The sequence below is a fragment of the Cryptomeria japonica genome, chromosome 7 (assembly GCF_030272615.1).
Source record: "Cryptomeria japonica chromosome 7, Sugi_1.0, whole genome shotgun sequence".
Classification (NCBI taxonomy): Eukaryota; Viridiplantae; Streptophyta; class Pinopsida; order Cupressales; family Cupressaceae; genus Cryptomeria; species Cryptomeria japonica.
This window is the reverse complement of record NC_081411.1, coordinates 862450767-862468972: the sequence shown is the minus strand read 5'-3', so window position 1 is coordinate 862468972 and position 18206 is coordinate 862450767.

Below are 18206 nucleotides of genomic sequence, written 5' to 3'. Positions count from 1 at the left end.
CAATATCTACATCTGATTTCTTCTTCTTGTTGGGAGTAGAAGTAGACTCCTTAACCAGTTTCCTCTTCTCTGTGGGCTTCCTCTCCTTTGAGATTTTCTTTGGTGCTTGCAGAGAGGTAACCTTTACTTTCTGCTTCTTTACTTCCTCAGCCTTCTTCCTTGGTATCTTGATAAAAGTATTAGGAATATGTGAGAGCACAACATCAATGTCAAACCCAGATGTAACAGGGGAAATATAAGTCTCTGGTTTCTTCCTCTTTACTACACCCTTGCCGGTTGTTGCTGCTGGTGGAGCCTACACTGCTATCAGAGATGACCCTTCAACTAGTCCAATAATATGCTTTATCTCAGTGGACATCTTCTGCATAGCTTCCCCAACCTTCTTGATCTTTCCTTCTCTTTTCTTCTTACTGAATCCAATTTCAACTTCAGTCTCTTTTTTCTTAGCAGTCCCAAAGGCTTTCTCTGCTTCATCTACCAGGGCATCAATAAGAGTCTTGGCATACAAGTCCAAGATATCAGCATCTACCTCAAAGCCCATTTCAGTTATCCAAATCTTCCTAGGTTGTACTGCCTCCATCAGTGTTTCATCCTTTTTCACCATAAAACAGATTTCAGTTGAGTACTTATCTACAATATGTTTTGGAACTCTTTCTCTCTTCTTCATTGCCTTTTGGAATGATTTGAAATAACCCCAAAGAATGGAGTCCCTATCCTTTTCCTGTCCCATATTCCTTATAACATCTTTGATTTGTTTTGCTATAGGTATATCAAATGCCCATTGAGTCTTATCGGTTTTGGGTAACTCATTTAGAAAGAAAAACACTAAACAGACAATAAGGTTGCCATACCAAAAAGTAACCTTCTTCTCACCCTTAATCTTCCCTAAGTTTATTATCAACTCATCACACATCCATTGACATAGATCTAGCTTTTCATTCTCCTTAATAATTTTTTGAGCATAGAAAATGCATGAACTGGAAACAGATTTCAACCAATTTGATTGAGTTACCTTGTAACCGATGATCATGCTTGCAAATTGAACTGCTTTGTCTCTGATAGTACTGATCTAAGCAGAACCCAAATCCTCCAAAGTATAGTGAATGTATGTACAAACATCTTCAACATACAAAACTCCTTCAAGAACCCTAGAAAATGCGCCAACGAAATCATTGACCTTCTAAATCTAAGGGCATTGCTTGAAAACTGGGTGTGGATGATCCTTGATATTGACAACAATAGGGGTAGCCATACCTACCGGAGCAAAAGATGTTCAAGAAGCCATTGCAAACAAGGATAGCTCAAAAAATTGATAAAATACCTCACAACCTTCGTTGGTGAAAGCTCTTGAAAATTCACTTGAGAATGCATTAGAATTCACTTGAAATGATTTTGATCACCTTAAATCGCCTTGAACTCGCTCTGTTTCACTCTGAATGCAGTGTGATAAAAAATGAACCAATATTTCCCTTTTATTCTACGAAAACCCTAATTTCTCATTGACATTAATGCATGCCGGTGTATCATACCGGATTCAAAATCCATTATCTCAGCACTGGTGAATCTCCAAACTATCTTTACCAATAGCAGAAGCAGGCTTTTGGACCTTTACCGGGGGCAATGCAAGATCTGTTAATAATTTGCCTCCCCCTAAGGCTAATGTCTTAGTTACCAGTTAAGTTTCCTGCTGGTGCAGGAACATTCTGCTCTGCCAGTTGAGTAACTGGGTTGATTGTCTCTACTGGTTGATCTTCATATTTAGTAACCCATTTCCTCTCATGCTCCTTCTAGATGTCTTCAACCTTTTGTTTTCCTTTCTCATCATTTCCTACCGGATTGTTCTTTCTTCTGCAATAGTTGGCAATATGTCCTATTTTGTTACATGCATAGAAAGTGACATTATTTCTTTGAATTGCCTTGTTGAGCCCTTGACCATTATTTGACCTACATTGATTAGCCATATGCCCAAACTTTCCACATGCATAACATCTAACATTCATTCTGCAATCTTTTGTCCTGTGATCATACTAATTACATTTTAAACATTAACCCGGAACTGTATTGTTATTTTGATTTGCTCTATTTCTGCATTGACTTTCTCTATGACTAAACTTATTACAAACAAAGCATCTACCATTAAATTTATGTGCATTGGGTTGCCTTACTGATGATTTCTAATTCTGGTTGTCTGGTGGATTTCCCTCATTTGCAGTATCAGAGCTTTCTCCATGATCAAATCCAAGACCTCTAGTGTCTCCAGTGTCTCTTTGATCCTTCAATAATTCATCAAGCCTTGCAGAACTGACCCTGAACTTTTCTTTGTATTCATTTGCACCATCTAGATCACTTCTTAGGATTGACATCATTATTTCCAGCTCTTGCTCATTATTTTGTGATATACCAATTCAGTCCTCAACACATCACTCTCATCCACCAACCTAATGCATTCCTCAGATTTGTCTTTCAAAGATCTGCTAAGATTTTCTTCATTGTTCTTCTGGTCTTCAATCTCCTTGGACATCCTCATAGTCATGGCTTGCATTTCATTCTTCATCACACCATTCTCCTGACCTAGTTTCTGACATTGTTCTTTAAGGGAATCCTTCTCTTTATCATCCCAATTTTACAAAAGCTCCTTCATTTTAGCTTGAACAGATGACAGCCTCTGTTGCAGGGTAAGAATGAATTCCTTTGCAAAGTTCAATGCATCTTACAGCTTGAAGTTCTTCATCCTTTTAGCATCATAGTCCTCAAGTGCTACTTCAAGTTGTTTCTATAGACTCATCTCCATGGATTCTGGATTCAGGATCTTCCTCAAGATGTTAGACTTACTCCAAGGCACCAAGCTCTGATACCAATTATTGGAATCCAAGAACACTAAGAGGGGGGGGGGGGGGGTGGTTGAATTAGTGTTTTGTTGGTATAATCAATTTTAACCTTATTAACAATGCAATTTAGTAACCGGTAAACATGAAAGAATATAACAACAAATAGAAATGAAGCAACCACAAGAGCATACACCATAACATAGAGATTTATACATGGAAAACCTCAAAGAGGAAAAACCACGGTGGGATTGGAGACCTACAATATCTATCCAATGGCCAAATGAATAAATATTACAATAGGGTCCTGCACATGCATGAAGGCCAACAGCCTAGAGCACATTGCTCATCACAAAAGGAGCCTCACTGACTACAAATACCACATATGGACTTACAAACAAAATTCTGAACTCTAAGAGTGCATCTGCTATGCTGGATGAGTTCTGGTTAAAGCACAGTCTGTATCGGTTTACAATGTGTCCTTTCTTACTAGTATCTTTCTTCGCTTCCCAAACCTCTAAACCAAAATCCAAGATCGACTACAGAATATTATATTCGCATTCTATCGATCAAGATTGCTCATACAACATTACATTACTATATCCCATTACCTTCTTATGAATCCTTATCCATTACCAAATAACCTAATCGGACTGACTTAAATACCCTTCTCAAACACAAACATAAATGCCTTATGTCGCCTTACAAAGCTATTACAATTTATTTACATGTCGGTCTAAGAAAAAATAAATTCATTAAACTTCAAGACTGATGCCTTTGATTGTTGTTGTGTAGACTTGTTGAATCAATCTCTTGTGTCGGCCTCATATACCAGTTCCTAGATTGTCGGTTTTTGTTTCCTTCTGGTGCTGGTTCCTTGTGTGCCGGATGACTGAATGCCAATTGCCAAACAATGAATACCAGTGAGTACTGGTTAAGTGACCAACCCAAAATGGTGTATGATGCCATCAATGACAACACAACTAAGACGGATGAGTGTCAATTGCCAACAACAACCTCCAGAAAATTCAACCGAACATATCTAGCAACTAAGAAGCAGACTTAAAAGGGAAGAAGAATCCCAAACTAGATCAAAGTACTTAATATTTGATTACCCATGTGTGTGCAAGTGGGTTCATTCCGGCTCATATGATCATTGTAATCTTTAGAATTGAACGTGGCTAGCTACAGGAGTTACCCTGACTTCAAAAACATCTTGGATAGAGCCCCGCTGCCAGCAAGCATCCATAGCTCCGACGAGCTTATCACTCTAATATCAGAAATATTGCTCCATTGCCAGCCTAGCGTCCATAGCCCTGATAGAGTTACTTGCATGTTCCCATAGCCAAGCATTTTGATATTACATTTCATTGCATTTTATTTTTTTTATATTTCTTTTCTTGCTCATGTTTTTGATCTTTTGATATTGCCTTTTGCTCTTATTTTTTTTCTTGCACTGGCTTGTAAGTGACAAAACTTATATGGGTTTGATAATTATAGTGGTGTTGAAGCAAGATTTTAGATTTTTCACTAGTCGTGTCTTCAACTAAGAGATCACAATGATTTAGAGAAATTAATTGTGTGTGTGAGATATAGTAATCAAAAGATGTCGGTACCAAGATACAATAAGTGGTTCTTTTCTAGATTGAGTGTGCATACCAACCAAAATAAAATGTTAAAGAGGAACAACCTCGGATTCTGAAGTGTTTCATGAATAGATATCTAGGAAATGGACTAAACATGAGATTCAAGAATGGGCTAGCACGTGACAAAATGACACCAATGCCTATTTCACAAATGAAGGATTTATGCAAAGGATTGAATGAAAGGGATGGAAGAATGGAAAAGAGGTGTTGGATAATAAATAGGATGTTTGAAGATTTGTGCAAGGATAGATGGAAATGCCTTCAAGGTGAGAGATGGTACACAACTTGAGAGGTGATGGAGTGATAGAGGAAAATTGAATTTTGGGATATAAGGACACAAAATACATAGAGGAAATGATGGAAGAACTGATTTGGAAAGTGGGAGATGTTTAGATAGATGGTTGAAGGAAGCTTTTGGAACAATTTTGATTGTTCTTTGGATTGCAATGATTTTATGGGCATCTACATTGATTTTGATTTTTCTTTTTCCTTAAAGGGTTTTTGTAGCCTTTTGTATATTTCTTTTTGCTTTTGGATCAGGTTTTTCTTTGATTTGACATGTCTTTTAGATTGAACATGTAAATCTTGGATGCATGTGGATATTTAGACTTATGGATTTGATTCTCGATATCCAAATTTATTCCAAAAGGAATGGGATTCATTGATGGGTAGGAATGATATGGAGGTATTTTGGATGGGTGGATGTAAGGTCCTAAGATTGATAGAAGGAAGGAAGGATTTGACTTTGGAATGAAAGGACCTAAAATGGATTTGGAGGATGAAGGGATACCTTGATCTTGACTTGGAATAGGGTCATTTGAGTTTGTACTTTTCTATTGATTTTCAATTAGATCAACGAAGGATATGAAAGGGATATCATGTTCTTGCTTAGGAGATGGATGTTGAATGGGACTCTTCTCTTGAGATGAAAGGGCATCACCATGGATGGAATACCAAAATCTTAGGGGATCATCATAAGATTCTTGATAGGTGGGATCTTGATCGAAAATGGGATTAGATTGGATAGTCATGATGTCATGATCCTGATTTATGCTAGGACTCATTTCCATTTGACTAAGATTCTTCTTTTCAAGCGATGAGGTATGGTCATACGAGTGATCAAAGTTAATGTTTTTGATAGGTTGACTTCATAATAAATACCTTGTTTAGGACACCCAATCTTACTAAGTTGAATAGAGGGTTCGATATTCCCTTATTGACGTGACTAAGTACGTCAAATAATATGATAAAATTCCCCGATATTGGAAACTAGATGGATTTGACAAACTTGGATACCTAGACTAAGTATCTGGTATTGATACTTGTTGAAATTGGTGTAACTTAGATCACTAGTTGATAACCCTCTGATTTTTCTTGAAGAAATCCCATCTATGACAATGGAATCCGAGAGAAGACCTAAAAGGGTATCCAAATTAATTTTTGGATATTTGAAATTTGGTCTAGATTCTTTGTTTCATATGTACTAAAATATTGGTCATATGTGCTAAAATATTGGTCATATGTGCTAAAATATTTGTCATATGTGCTACAAGATTGGTCATATGTGGTAAAAGATAGGTCATATGCGCTAAAAGATTCAGTGTATGCGCCACTTAAATTATCATATGAGCCTTTATTTTGTTCATATTCGCTACAGGATTTGATGTATGCACCTCAAGAGTACTCAAATGCGTTACAAGATAAACTATATGTGCCTTAGGGATGATCAAATGCACCACAAAAGCAAGCAGATGCGTCACTCTATGAATTTCCTGGGTTTGACTAGTTAAAAACTGAGTTTGATTTTTTTGCAAGATGTTTTATGAATTCTAACGAAAATACATAGCAAGCATGAAGACAATGGTTATTTTAATTCTAAACATTGAGTGTATGTTCTATTGAGGATGTGTTCAAATCCCTGATGTTTTCACTAGTTGGATACAAGAAAACCACACCAAGTAGACTCTTTAATCAAGGGTTATTAATAATATCATAGCCCACATCTGGATACTCCTTCAGCTCAAACAACTGTGTTACCCCCTAGAGCATGCTTGTTGTTTTGCCTTTGTCTAGAAATTAATTAAAAGAGGATTTCTCCTCAATTGGATTGTTATCTTGGGAGATATATGGTGAGTGTCTTGGGGGGCGGATTCTTCCCCACCCTTGCACTATGATATTATTAATGTCTGGATACTGACTCGGTGAGGCTTCTATTTCTAAAGTTTGTAATCACACTTCCTGATCAGTCTTCAGTGATAAACTCCCTCGGGAGAATCCCCAACCTTTAGAACAAAGGCTTTACGTATCACATAGATACTAGGGGAAGGCTAATCGCTAAGAAAAACCATTGGAGGGGATTTTCATCAGCCTCCACATTTGATTATAGTGGGTTAGAATACTTGGCTAAAATTCGTTCCCCACTTAGTTTGTTCCCTTCTCACTGGCCCCCTCAAGGAAACTCGGGAAGGCAAACCCTCTAAAGGTTTTAATTGCTTAAAAGAAAATAAAGAATGAAGGAGTGAGTCTAGCTTTTTGGTCACCCAATTAAGGGGAGAGCATATACCTATCACTCAAAACAAAGCAATCAATGATTCTTTTTATTCCTTTCAAAACAATTGTTTTCTAAGTCCTAATTGGAGATGTTGCTCCAATCAAAAATGGTGTTCTTTTTACGTACAAAACAATGATTTTCTAAGCTAGGAATATGAAATCCTAGTCAATGAAAGTAAAGTTGCCAAATGAACTACGACAATTTTAACTTGAAAGCTTCAAACAAGGTAAAATGGGGATTCTTTTTAAGCTTCCAATTGAAAGATGAGGTTCTTTTTTAATGAGCACCAAAGGAAAGTGATGTTCAATTTTAACCCTTTTGCAAAAATTGGAAAGTTGTGTTGTTATTTTTAGAGCCCAAATGACAAATGATCCTAATCTTGCAAAAAGGAAAGTTTGAATTTGTAGTTATTTTTACTCTTGCAACAAAGAAGTGTAATTATTTTTAGATCCCAAACATGAAGTGTGAGGTTCTTTTTATGCACCAAAAGAAGGTTGTGTTCTTTTTAAAGTGGGCTCGACAAGGCTAAAATTTCCCAACTCTTTTACAAATTTTTGTCTCTATATTATATGCGCTAAAATATTTTACAAATGCGCCACATAAAGATGTAAATGCATCACAGAATCACTTAAATGCACCACATAACAAGTTAAACGCACAACATAATCACTTGAATACACGTCATAATCAAAGGCTTTACGTATCACATAGATACTAGGGGAAGGCTAATCGCTGAAAAAAACCGTTGGAGGGGATTTTCATCACCCTCCACATTTGATTATAGTGGGTCGGAATACTTGGCTAAAATTCATTCCCCACTTAGGTCGTTCCCTTCTCACTGGCCCCCTCAAGGAAACTCGGGAAGGCAAACCCTCTAAAGGTTTTAATTGCTTGAAAGAAAATAAAGAATGAAGGAGCGAGTCTGGCTTTTTACTCACCCAATTAAGGGGAGAGCATATACCTATCACTCAAAATAAAGTAATCAATGATTCTTTTTAGTCCTTTCAAAACAATTGTTTTCTAAGTCCTAATTGGAGATGTTGCTCCAATCAAACATGGTGTTCTTTTTACCTACAAAACAATGATTTTCTAAGCTAGGAATATGAAATCCTGGTCAACAAAAGTAAAGTCGCCAAATGAACTACAACAATTTTAACTTGAAAGCTTCAAATGAGGTTAAATGGGGATTCTTTTTAAGCTTCCAATTGAAAGATGAGGTTCTTTTTTAATGAGCACCAAAGGAAAGTGATGTTCAATTTTAACCCCTTTGCAAAAATTGGAAAGTTGTGTTGTTATTTTTAGAGCCCAAATGATAAATGATCCTAATCGTGCAAAAAGGAAAGTTTGAATTTGTAGTTCTTTTTACTCTTGCAAGAAAGAAGTGTAATTCTTTTTAGAGCCCAAATATGAAGTGTGAGGTTATTTTTATGCACCAAAAGAAGGCTATGTTCTTTTTAAAGTGGGCTCGACAAGGCTAAAATTTCCCAACTCTTTTACAAACATTTGTCTCTGTATTATATGCGCTAATATTTTACAAATGCGCCACAGAAAGATGTAAATGTGCCACAGAATCACTTAAATGCACCACATAACAAGTTAAACACACAACATAATCACTTGAATACACCACATAATCACTTGAATGCGCCACATAATAGCTTTAATGCGCCACAAAATTGTGTAAATGGGCCAAAATAAGTGGTGTATGCACTAAAACATGTGCTAAAAAACCTGTGTCTGCACCTGCAGAAAAACGTTAGAAATATCAAAAAATGGGGTTAAGCCCCACGATGGGCGCCAAAAATGTGTGCCAAGAAGTATGGCACCTGCAAGAGAGACACAAACCACTCAAACACACCAATGAAACATTGCATTAGAGATTAGAATCAACAAAACAAGTTAATCAATAAAAAACTCTCAAAATCATCTCATTGTCCTCTATCTCCAAGGATCCTTTAGATTCAAAGTGGCTCTCAGCTTGGAAGAGCACTTGATCTTAGGATGGCTACTCAAAGAATAAGAGATATTGTATGATCTAAGATATGCAACTAAGATCCTAGTGGTGATTTTGATATGGATATGAAACTATGATATTGAGATGGTGCAAGATGATGACATTGATATGAAGCTAAAATAGCATGAAAATGATATATTAAGATGATATTAGGCTAGCATGGAAATGAAACTAACATGATATGCAAAACACGATAAATCTAGGCTATGATGATACTAAATGATCTAATTATTATTTTCAAAGAGAGGCTAAAATGCCAATTGTTATGTGACTATAGTGTAGATGCATAAAACTTGGATCTTTGGATTGAAGAAATGGGCTCTATTTATAGGAGAAATGATAAAATGGATGGTCAAGATTGAATAATCTTACCAAGGGTCAGGATTGAAAGTTATCAATCCATGTGAGTTTTTCAACCCAATCTCGTGTTGACAAGTGTCATCATGAGGAGGCCTGAGAGGATGTTAAGTAAGCATTAGATGCTTATTAAGTTTTGAGGGTTAACCTTAAGAAGATAAACCATTGGATAAAGCTATTATCCAAGGATGAAGGCTATTGTCCAAGAGTTAAACTCTTATGCAAAGTTGGAAGATTGTCAAAGGGAAAACCATTATGGGCTAGGGTGATCTCTTATAAGAGGTATTAAATGCTCTTTGAAGACTTTGGAGGTTAACTTGTTGGAAGGTAGATAACCTTCAAGGCTTTTGTAAGGGCCTTACAAGTTTGGAAGACTCAACAAGTTAACTTGTTGAAAAAGGCAAAGTCTTCAACACATTTTGAAGACTTTCCCCAAATTTGGAGAAGTGACTCCCCCAAATTTAGGGATGTGACATGGTTGGAGGAATTTAGACTAGTTAAGTGGGATTTGAAGACTTCTAGAAGAATTATTAGGAGGCTAATGGAAAAGTAGGAGAATGCAGGTGGGATAAATAATAATTTTATTTAAAATAAAAAGATTTATTTCAACTAAAATTAATGCAACTTGCATTTGTAGGAAAATGCAAGTGGGGGGTTTATAAATAAATCAATATTTATTTATTTGTAGAAAAGATTTTAATTAAAAGTAAATTGAATTAAAATGGTGGAAGGGAATTAATTAAATAAATAGAATTTATTCAATTAATGGAAAAAAAGGGATATTAATTAAATGTTGCATTTAATTAATGGTTAGATAGAAGAAAAGGGGATATTAATTAAACCTTAGTTTAACTAATAGGATGGATAAATGATAATTAAATAAATAAAATTCATTTAATTAAGTGTGTAAGTTTTAGGCATCTACAGTACTTACAAGTGTATGTTAAAATAATTGCAAAAAGAAAATTTCAAAAATAATTGTAATGATTCTATAGCTGAAACAAAAGACATTGCAACAACTCCATGAGTGCTATCACTAAATACCATTACCTTTGTATTTTTCCTTGTTTTGACTTTGTATGTATTTTCATACATTAGACTCTTTCATTCAGACATTGCTTCTCTATCTTGATAATGGATGCCTATGTCCACTAAGGTTGCTACCCTTATTTGTTGTTCATTGTAGGGGATTGAAGCTTATCTATAGCTTCTACAAATCTAGTTTGTACACTTGGCTCTTGGTGACTAATACCCTGCACTGTAACCTCTATCATCTAAAAACATCAGTTTACGAGCATTTCATATAAAAGGTTAGACTACTCTACATAAGATATGACAGTGTAGATCTAGGTGCACAAAAGACAATAAGGTCAAGATTGAAAGCACCCCTAAGGTCTTTGTATGACAGTCATTTAGTAGAAAACAAACTCTATAATCATACATAGAAATGATTCTTTTAATAATCATTAGAGTGTGCAAGCCTGAATGTAATGCCTCGCCAGGAAACCTCAAAGGGATTAAACTAAAACACTTGAAAAAAATGTAAATAATTTTTTTTTTAAACTTTAATAAGTTTAATGATGCATTAAGTTAACATTACATTTATATTACACAACGAAAGACTTAACTTAACACCTAAAGGGTTTCCCAACAATTTTACATGATTTAAACTAAACATTGCTTAACACTAATTAATCCAATTAAGATGATTAAACATAAAAACATAATTACACTTAAATGGTGATTAATTCAATAGTATGAAGATATTATTAGCATGTCTAAGTTCCATTCATGAGGATTCTTTCCATTACATTTCATCAACGATTCAACTAAAAGATATATATTTAAACATTTAACTTTCCATCAATACATTTCCTTTTGCATCATATGATTGAAATAACATTACATTTCACTAAATCTCTAAGTCTTAGATAATCACATAATGTTTACATTATAATTTACATCTTGCCATGAAGGCATACATATCAAATAATTACAACTGACCATATAAGGTCCATGATATACAGAGAATGATCCAACTAGAATAACAAGACACTCGAATCCAAGAGCAACTGGAACACCTGTGAAGCCAACTCCCGCAAGAAGGAACAAACACACCCGATGGAAAGTGGCACTACCACCCGACCATGTGGCTCAAAAAGAACCACCCCACCATGCTAGGAGATAGAAATAAGACTCACTAGCAACCTACAAGGTATGCACACACATGGTCAAAACACAACATCAGGAAACTCACATAAAGCATAAACTCGCAGATCATGACTCCACAACAAAACTCAGATGATACCAACAATGCTATACACTAGTGACCATAAAGGAAGAGTGTCATCACATAGCTTGGTATGGTTATCCTAACAGACCTCCATAGGTCTCGACCCCCATCATGGGTTATCTTGGTAACCTCTCCCGAACCCTCGGCCCCATCCAAGTCTCATGTGGACCCAAGCAATCCTTTCATGAGACAAAGTTGTTGGTTTGCCATTCCAGGCCTTCCCACTGCATCATGAGTTTGTACTAGCACTCAACCATAAGCGAGGTACAATGATCTTACTTAATGTTTTAGCTACCCAACCCCCTAATATATTATTAGGTTATCACTTACTTGACCAACTTTCGAGGGGTTATCCTACTAACCTCTTTCGACGCGACCCCCACTTGAAAGCCACTCTCCTTTTGACCCTAAAATTTTAATTTTAAAAATCTGATTTTCCTTTCTCAAAATAAAATATTCTTTTTTTTTTCTATTCTAAAAATATAATTTTCATTATATAAAAAAACACATATAAAATATACATACATACATACATATATATATATATATATATATATATATATATATATATATATATATATATATATATATATATATATATATATATATATATATATATATATATATATATATATATATATATATATATATATATGAACAAAATTCTAAATTTAAAATTCTGATATTTCCTTTTTCAAAATAAAATATCCTTTTTTTTTCTTCTAGAAATATATTTTTCATCATATAAAAAAAAACACAAATATACGTATACATATACATATAAATATTATTAAATAATAATAAAAAAATTTTAAAAAACATTTACCACACTACCACGCAGCTCCATATAGGGGAGGGGCAGTGGTTGTATGGGACCTTCATATTCAACTATTCTATTTGTGCATGAAAAGATGATTCTAAATGACTTCGGAATTAAATCACCTTGAGGAGTGATGAAGATAATTCTAACACCTTCTCCATGGTTTGTGTAGGAACCATCAAAGTATATTTTCCATCTTGTGGGTGTTGCCAATGTGAACATAGACTCATCAAGAAAGTCTATCAAGAGAGGCTGACTATCTTCTATGGGAGCTTTTGCTAGTTGATCTGCTATAATCTGACCTTTGATCACCTTTCTATCCACATATTTTATGTCAAACTCACTCAAGAGCATGACCCACTTGGCCAATCTTCCAGTTAGTGTTGCTCTACTTAGAAGGTACTTAAGAGGATCAAAGCATGCAATGAGTTGAATTTTATGACTCAACATATAGTGTCTAATATTTTGAGATGCGAAGATCGTTGCTAAACATGCTCTCTCCATGGGAGTGTAGTTGATTTCATATCCAATAAGTGTTTTATGTAGTAGACAGCTCTTTCTTTCCCTTGGTCATCATGTTGTGCCAAGAGGGCTCCCAAAGCTGAATTTGTCGCTGATATATATAGTAGAAAAGGTTTTCTTGAAATTGGTGGAACTAGAATTGGTGTTGTCAAAAGATAATCCTTCAATGCCTAGAATGCTTCTTGGCACTAATCTATCCATTTGAAGGTGACTCCTTTCTTTAGTAGGTGTTGGAATGGGTGGCATTTATCAGCTAGTTGTGCAATGAACCTTCTTATCAATTGTAACATTCCTTGCAATCCCCTTAACTATTTTAATGTGGATGGTGGCAACATTTCAAGAAGTGCTTTTTCATTTGTGAGATCCACCTCAATACCTCTATTAGAAACAATGAACCCCAAATTTTTTCCAGATGTGACACCAAACACCCACTTCTTTGGGTTCAACCTGAATTTGTATTGTTCTAATCAGTCAAATATCTTAGCAATAACGTCAAGGTGGTCCTCTCTAGTTCTTGATTTTACAAGTAAATCATCAACATAATCGTCCATAATATTGTGTATCATGTCACAGAACAATGTTGTCAAATCTCTTTAATAGGTTGCACCAGCATTCTTGAGACCAAAAGGCATTACGTTTCAATAGTAGGTTCCCCATGGACAGGTGAATGTTGTTTTGTGTTGGTCTTATGCCGCAATTATGATTTCATTATACCTATCTAGAAACCATCCATGAGTGACAATATTTCATTTCTAGCAGTTAAGTCGACAATCATGTCTATATTAGAGAGTGGGAAATCGTCCTTAGAACAAGCTTTGTTCAAATCCCTGAAATTCGTGTAGATTTTTATGCCCCTAGTAGGTTTAGTTACTGGTACCAAGTTTGATATCCATTTTGTGTAATCAATAGGCCTTATGAATACCACATATAATAATTTTTGTAACTCTACCTTTACTAGCAAAGCAATATGTGGATGCATCTCATGGAGCTTTTGCTTATATGGCTTGATACTTGGAAACAATGGAAAATGATGTGGCACTAATTCTAGATCTAGCCCTGACATATCGACATATGAACAAGCAAAGTTTATTGGTTGTTTCTTGAAAAAGTGGATGAATTTTTCTTTCTCTTCGAGATTCAATGATTCAACCAAGTGTATTTTATGTACAACTTCACCTTCTCCTATATTGACTTCTTTTGTCTTTTCCACCAACAATGTCAAACTTTCTTGTTCAATAGGAAGACCATCTAGTCTACCTTTACCAACATCTATTTCATCAATCTTTTGGATTATATGAGGAGCTTGCTTCTCCAAAGTATGCTATCCTGTCTAGGTCTATTGCAAATCCAGCTTTGTGATTATCATATGAGAATCCATCTCTTACACCCAGGAATTCTGCTAGAGCTTTATTGTTTTCAAACCAATCCAGATGTGGTTGTTCTTCTTGCCCCTAGTCTATCAAGTGTGCATATATGAGGCATAGGTCTTTATCCTCGTCAAAACAAAGTGTTGCTGAAATCATGCAAGCCCGAGTATCATAAATGTATTTTATTGAGCTTGGATCTATTTCTTTATCTTCATATGTAATACCATCATCAACATGTGATTGATGATCATAAGATCGATCTATTGTATATGTGCTACAACTATGAAGAGATAGGAACTCATAATCATGGGAATCAATTATTGTTTCAACATATGTGTATATGTCCAACCCTTCTTCATATGGTTCATACATTTCCTCAATAGGAGAAAGTGAAGTTTCAATAGTGGGACATTCCCATGGCTTGTAGATCCTAGTTCTGTGACAGAGAAACCTACCTCATTTCTGGAATAAGGAGTTATAGTCCTTCGACACTTGAATGACTTGCTGGTGTCAAATGTGTTTCCATTACCATATTAGCTCATGATGATGATGCAAGTTTCATATTTGAATCATTGGCAGGTGCTACGCTAGTTTCTTGAAGAATGAGTTGGAGGTCTTCACCACTTGGTTCATTAGCAGAGTATACTTCAGTCAATTGACTTGTTTGAGATGATGGAGCAAACACTATCATTGAGAGATTACTTTGAGATGCCAATTTAAAATTCTATGTTGTCGGAGTAGGCATATTCAGTATAGCCAATGTATGTTGTCTAGCCTTTGATCTTTGTGTTATATCCTTGTATCCTAGACCTTGACTTCATGGATTCTCTTGAGGCAAAACAAGTTCTACCCTTCCTTGTTTTTGTGGTGCCAAGCTGTTGTACCATCATAGCCATGTTTCTGCAAAATTCTGAAACCATTTCCATATTGATCCAAGGGAAGCTTGATTATAGTTATGCCATCCCCTTCTCTATATAGCCATTGGTTCACATCTTCATCCAGAGATTCCTCCTGTAAATCACCCCATCAGATGAAAGAGCAAGAGTCTGACTATCTGACTATTTCCTTCCCTTTGTATTGTCTTGTTGGATTAGATAGATGTCTCCCAAAAGATATTGGGGAGAGAGATAATTGATCAAGCACTGGTTTGTCTGAAATGGAGTACTCACCACATCCTACTTCTTTTATTTGCAACAATGGTGCGGTAGGTGTACAAGGTGTTGATACCTACATATGTTTGATTGTTAATGACTCCAACTATGATGTGAGTGGAGTTACTTGATTAATAGGCACTTGATTATCAATACTTGCCTTCAAATAGTTGCAATGCTAGAATGGGTTTGGGTCACCAAGTATGGTGATCTCGATGCCATTAAATGGGAATTTAACACATTGATGAAATATTGATGGCATAACCTGCATTGTATGAATCCATGGGCAACCTAGAAACATGTTTTACCCTAGCCCTCTATCTAGGACTTAGAATGTAACATCAGTTGTGACAAGACCTACTTGTACTGGTAGAGTAACTACACCTTTTGATAGGTGTTCCTCATCATCATATGCCTTAATGTTTATCCTTTTTGTCAGATCAATATGTAGATGTGAGTATCCCAAAGCCTTAATCAAGTTGAGTGTACATATGTTTAAACCATCTCCACCATCTATCAACACTCTTATAACCTTTCTCTTATGGATGAAAACTTCCAAGTGTAGTGGATCATTATGCAAAGGCTTGTCTATAGGAACATCTCACTTTATGAAAACAATGCGAGTAGCAGCTATAGACATATAAATCTAATCACTTTCCTAAATGAATATTTAATATTTATATTAACCCCATTCCCCTTATTAATTAAATTCTATTTAATTAATTTCTTCATATTCATCTATTTGATTAGATAAATTACTCAATTTATTTAATTAAGTTCACCTAAACTTTTTATATCCTTTGATTAAATAAATCACTCTATTTAATTAATTCCCCTTTTCTCCCTTTTTAATTAAATTGATCCTTGCAAATAAATAAATCAAATTTATTTATTTAAATTCCCCACTTGTATTTAAGCAAGTTGCATTTATTTAGTTGAAATAAAGTAATTTGTATTTTAATTAAAATCCTTTTCCCTCCACTTGCATTTTCCTACATCTCCCACTTGCCTCCTAAACCCCTTCTAGATTCTTCTAATCCATTCCAATTTAGCCTAATCCATCTCCTAAATATTGTCACATTCCTAAGAAAAGAGAAGTCACTTCTCAAAGCTTCCAAAGTCTTCAATAACCATTAAAGGCTTTATGTCCTCAACAAGTTAACCCTCAAAGTCTTCCAAACCATTTAAGGCTTTTACATAACCATTAATGGTTAACTCAAACTTCTTGCATGATTAGAGACTTTCTCTCTAACTCAATGCTCATCTAAACCAAGGGTCTCATCAAGCATTCATGGCTTTAACCTTGGTTATCCCTTTAACCCTTGCACAAGAGTTTACCCCTTGGGTAAAAGCTTTATCCATTAGATAACCCTAGCCTAACCTTAACCCTTACCTCCTAAGGTAACCTCCATATCCTCTCAAGCATTTAATGCTTCTTTCATCTCCTCTCAATCAACCTCTTGTTGACAATTGTGAACATGGATTGATTAACTTTCAATCCTGGCCCTTGTTAAGATTATTCAATCTTGACCATCCATTGCCCTATTTTTCCTATAAATAGAGCTCCCATTCCTCATTTTCAATATAGAATTTTTTTAGTGCATCAAACTTATAGTCATTTTACTAAGCATTTTAGCCTCTCTTTGATAAACCATCTTAATAAGCATTTAGAAGCATTTTACTATCCTAGAATATCTATGTTAGACTAGTATATCATTGCTAGGATAATTATCTAATCTTATCATCATCTTTATGTTAGATTAATCATCATAGTTTCAATATCATACATGCCTTAGGAATGCATTCATGCATAATAATCAAACATCACTCGTTCTTGGAGTTGTCATTCCTAAGTCACTTTGCTTAGTGATCTGAGAGCAAAGACATTGACTTTAGGGATCCTGTGAGATAGAGAACAATGGGACACCCCTTGGGAAGTTGAGCTATTTCAATATAATTCCTATAACTTGCACCAAGAGTCTCATTGGTGTGTGGGCCTTTTAAATCAGACTTTTATGTTTTTGTCGACCTCATTTCTCGTACACATTTCTGGCACCCACCGTGGGGCTCATCCCCATAAATCACATCGCTTTTGATGCAGGACAAAGATTACAAGCTCGTTGGAATACTGTTTTGGCGCATCAGGAAATTTTGTTAGCGCATCCAGAGCAAACAGTAGTGCATTTGGTACATTGTTTAGTGCATCAAAACCTTTCTTTAGCGCTTTTGAACTTAGTGTTAGCCCATAATACTTCAAATTTCTTTCCTGCGCGTCGAGATAACAATGTAGTGCATTCGGTAATCAATGTAGCGCTTAGGGAGAATTCTGTAGCGCTTCTATGCAGAAGCTCAGCGTGTGACTCTGTTAGAAACAAGAAAAACATAATTTGTAACAGAACTAAAAGTTAGACTTGTATAAGCTCACCTAAGAGTTAAATTTTTTTACTAACTGTTTGTTGCAGGTTACTAATCTTTGTTTGCAGGTTGAAGGAGTTTATTTAGGCAATTAATTATTTTTGTTTCTAACTTTTTCAAGTTAGTTAAAAAAAATAGTTCATTTTCTTGTTGGTTAAAAAGAACTACAAACTCACTTCCTTTTGTTGGTTAAAATAGAACTAAAAATTCACTTCATTTTGCAAAACTTAAAAAGAACAACAAAC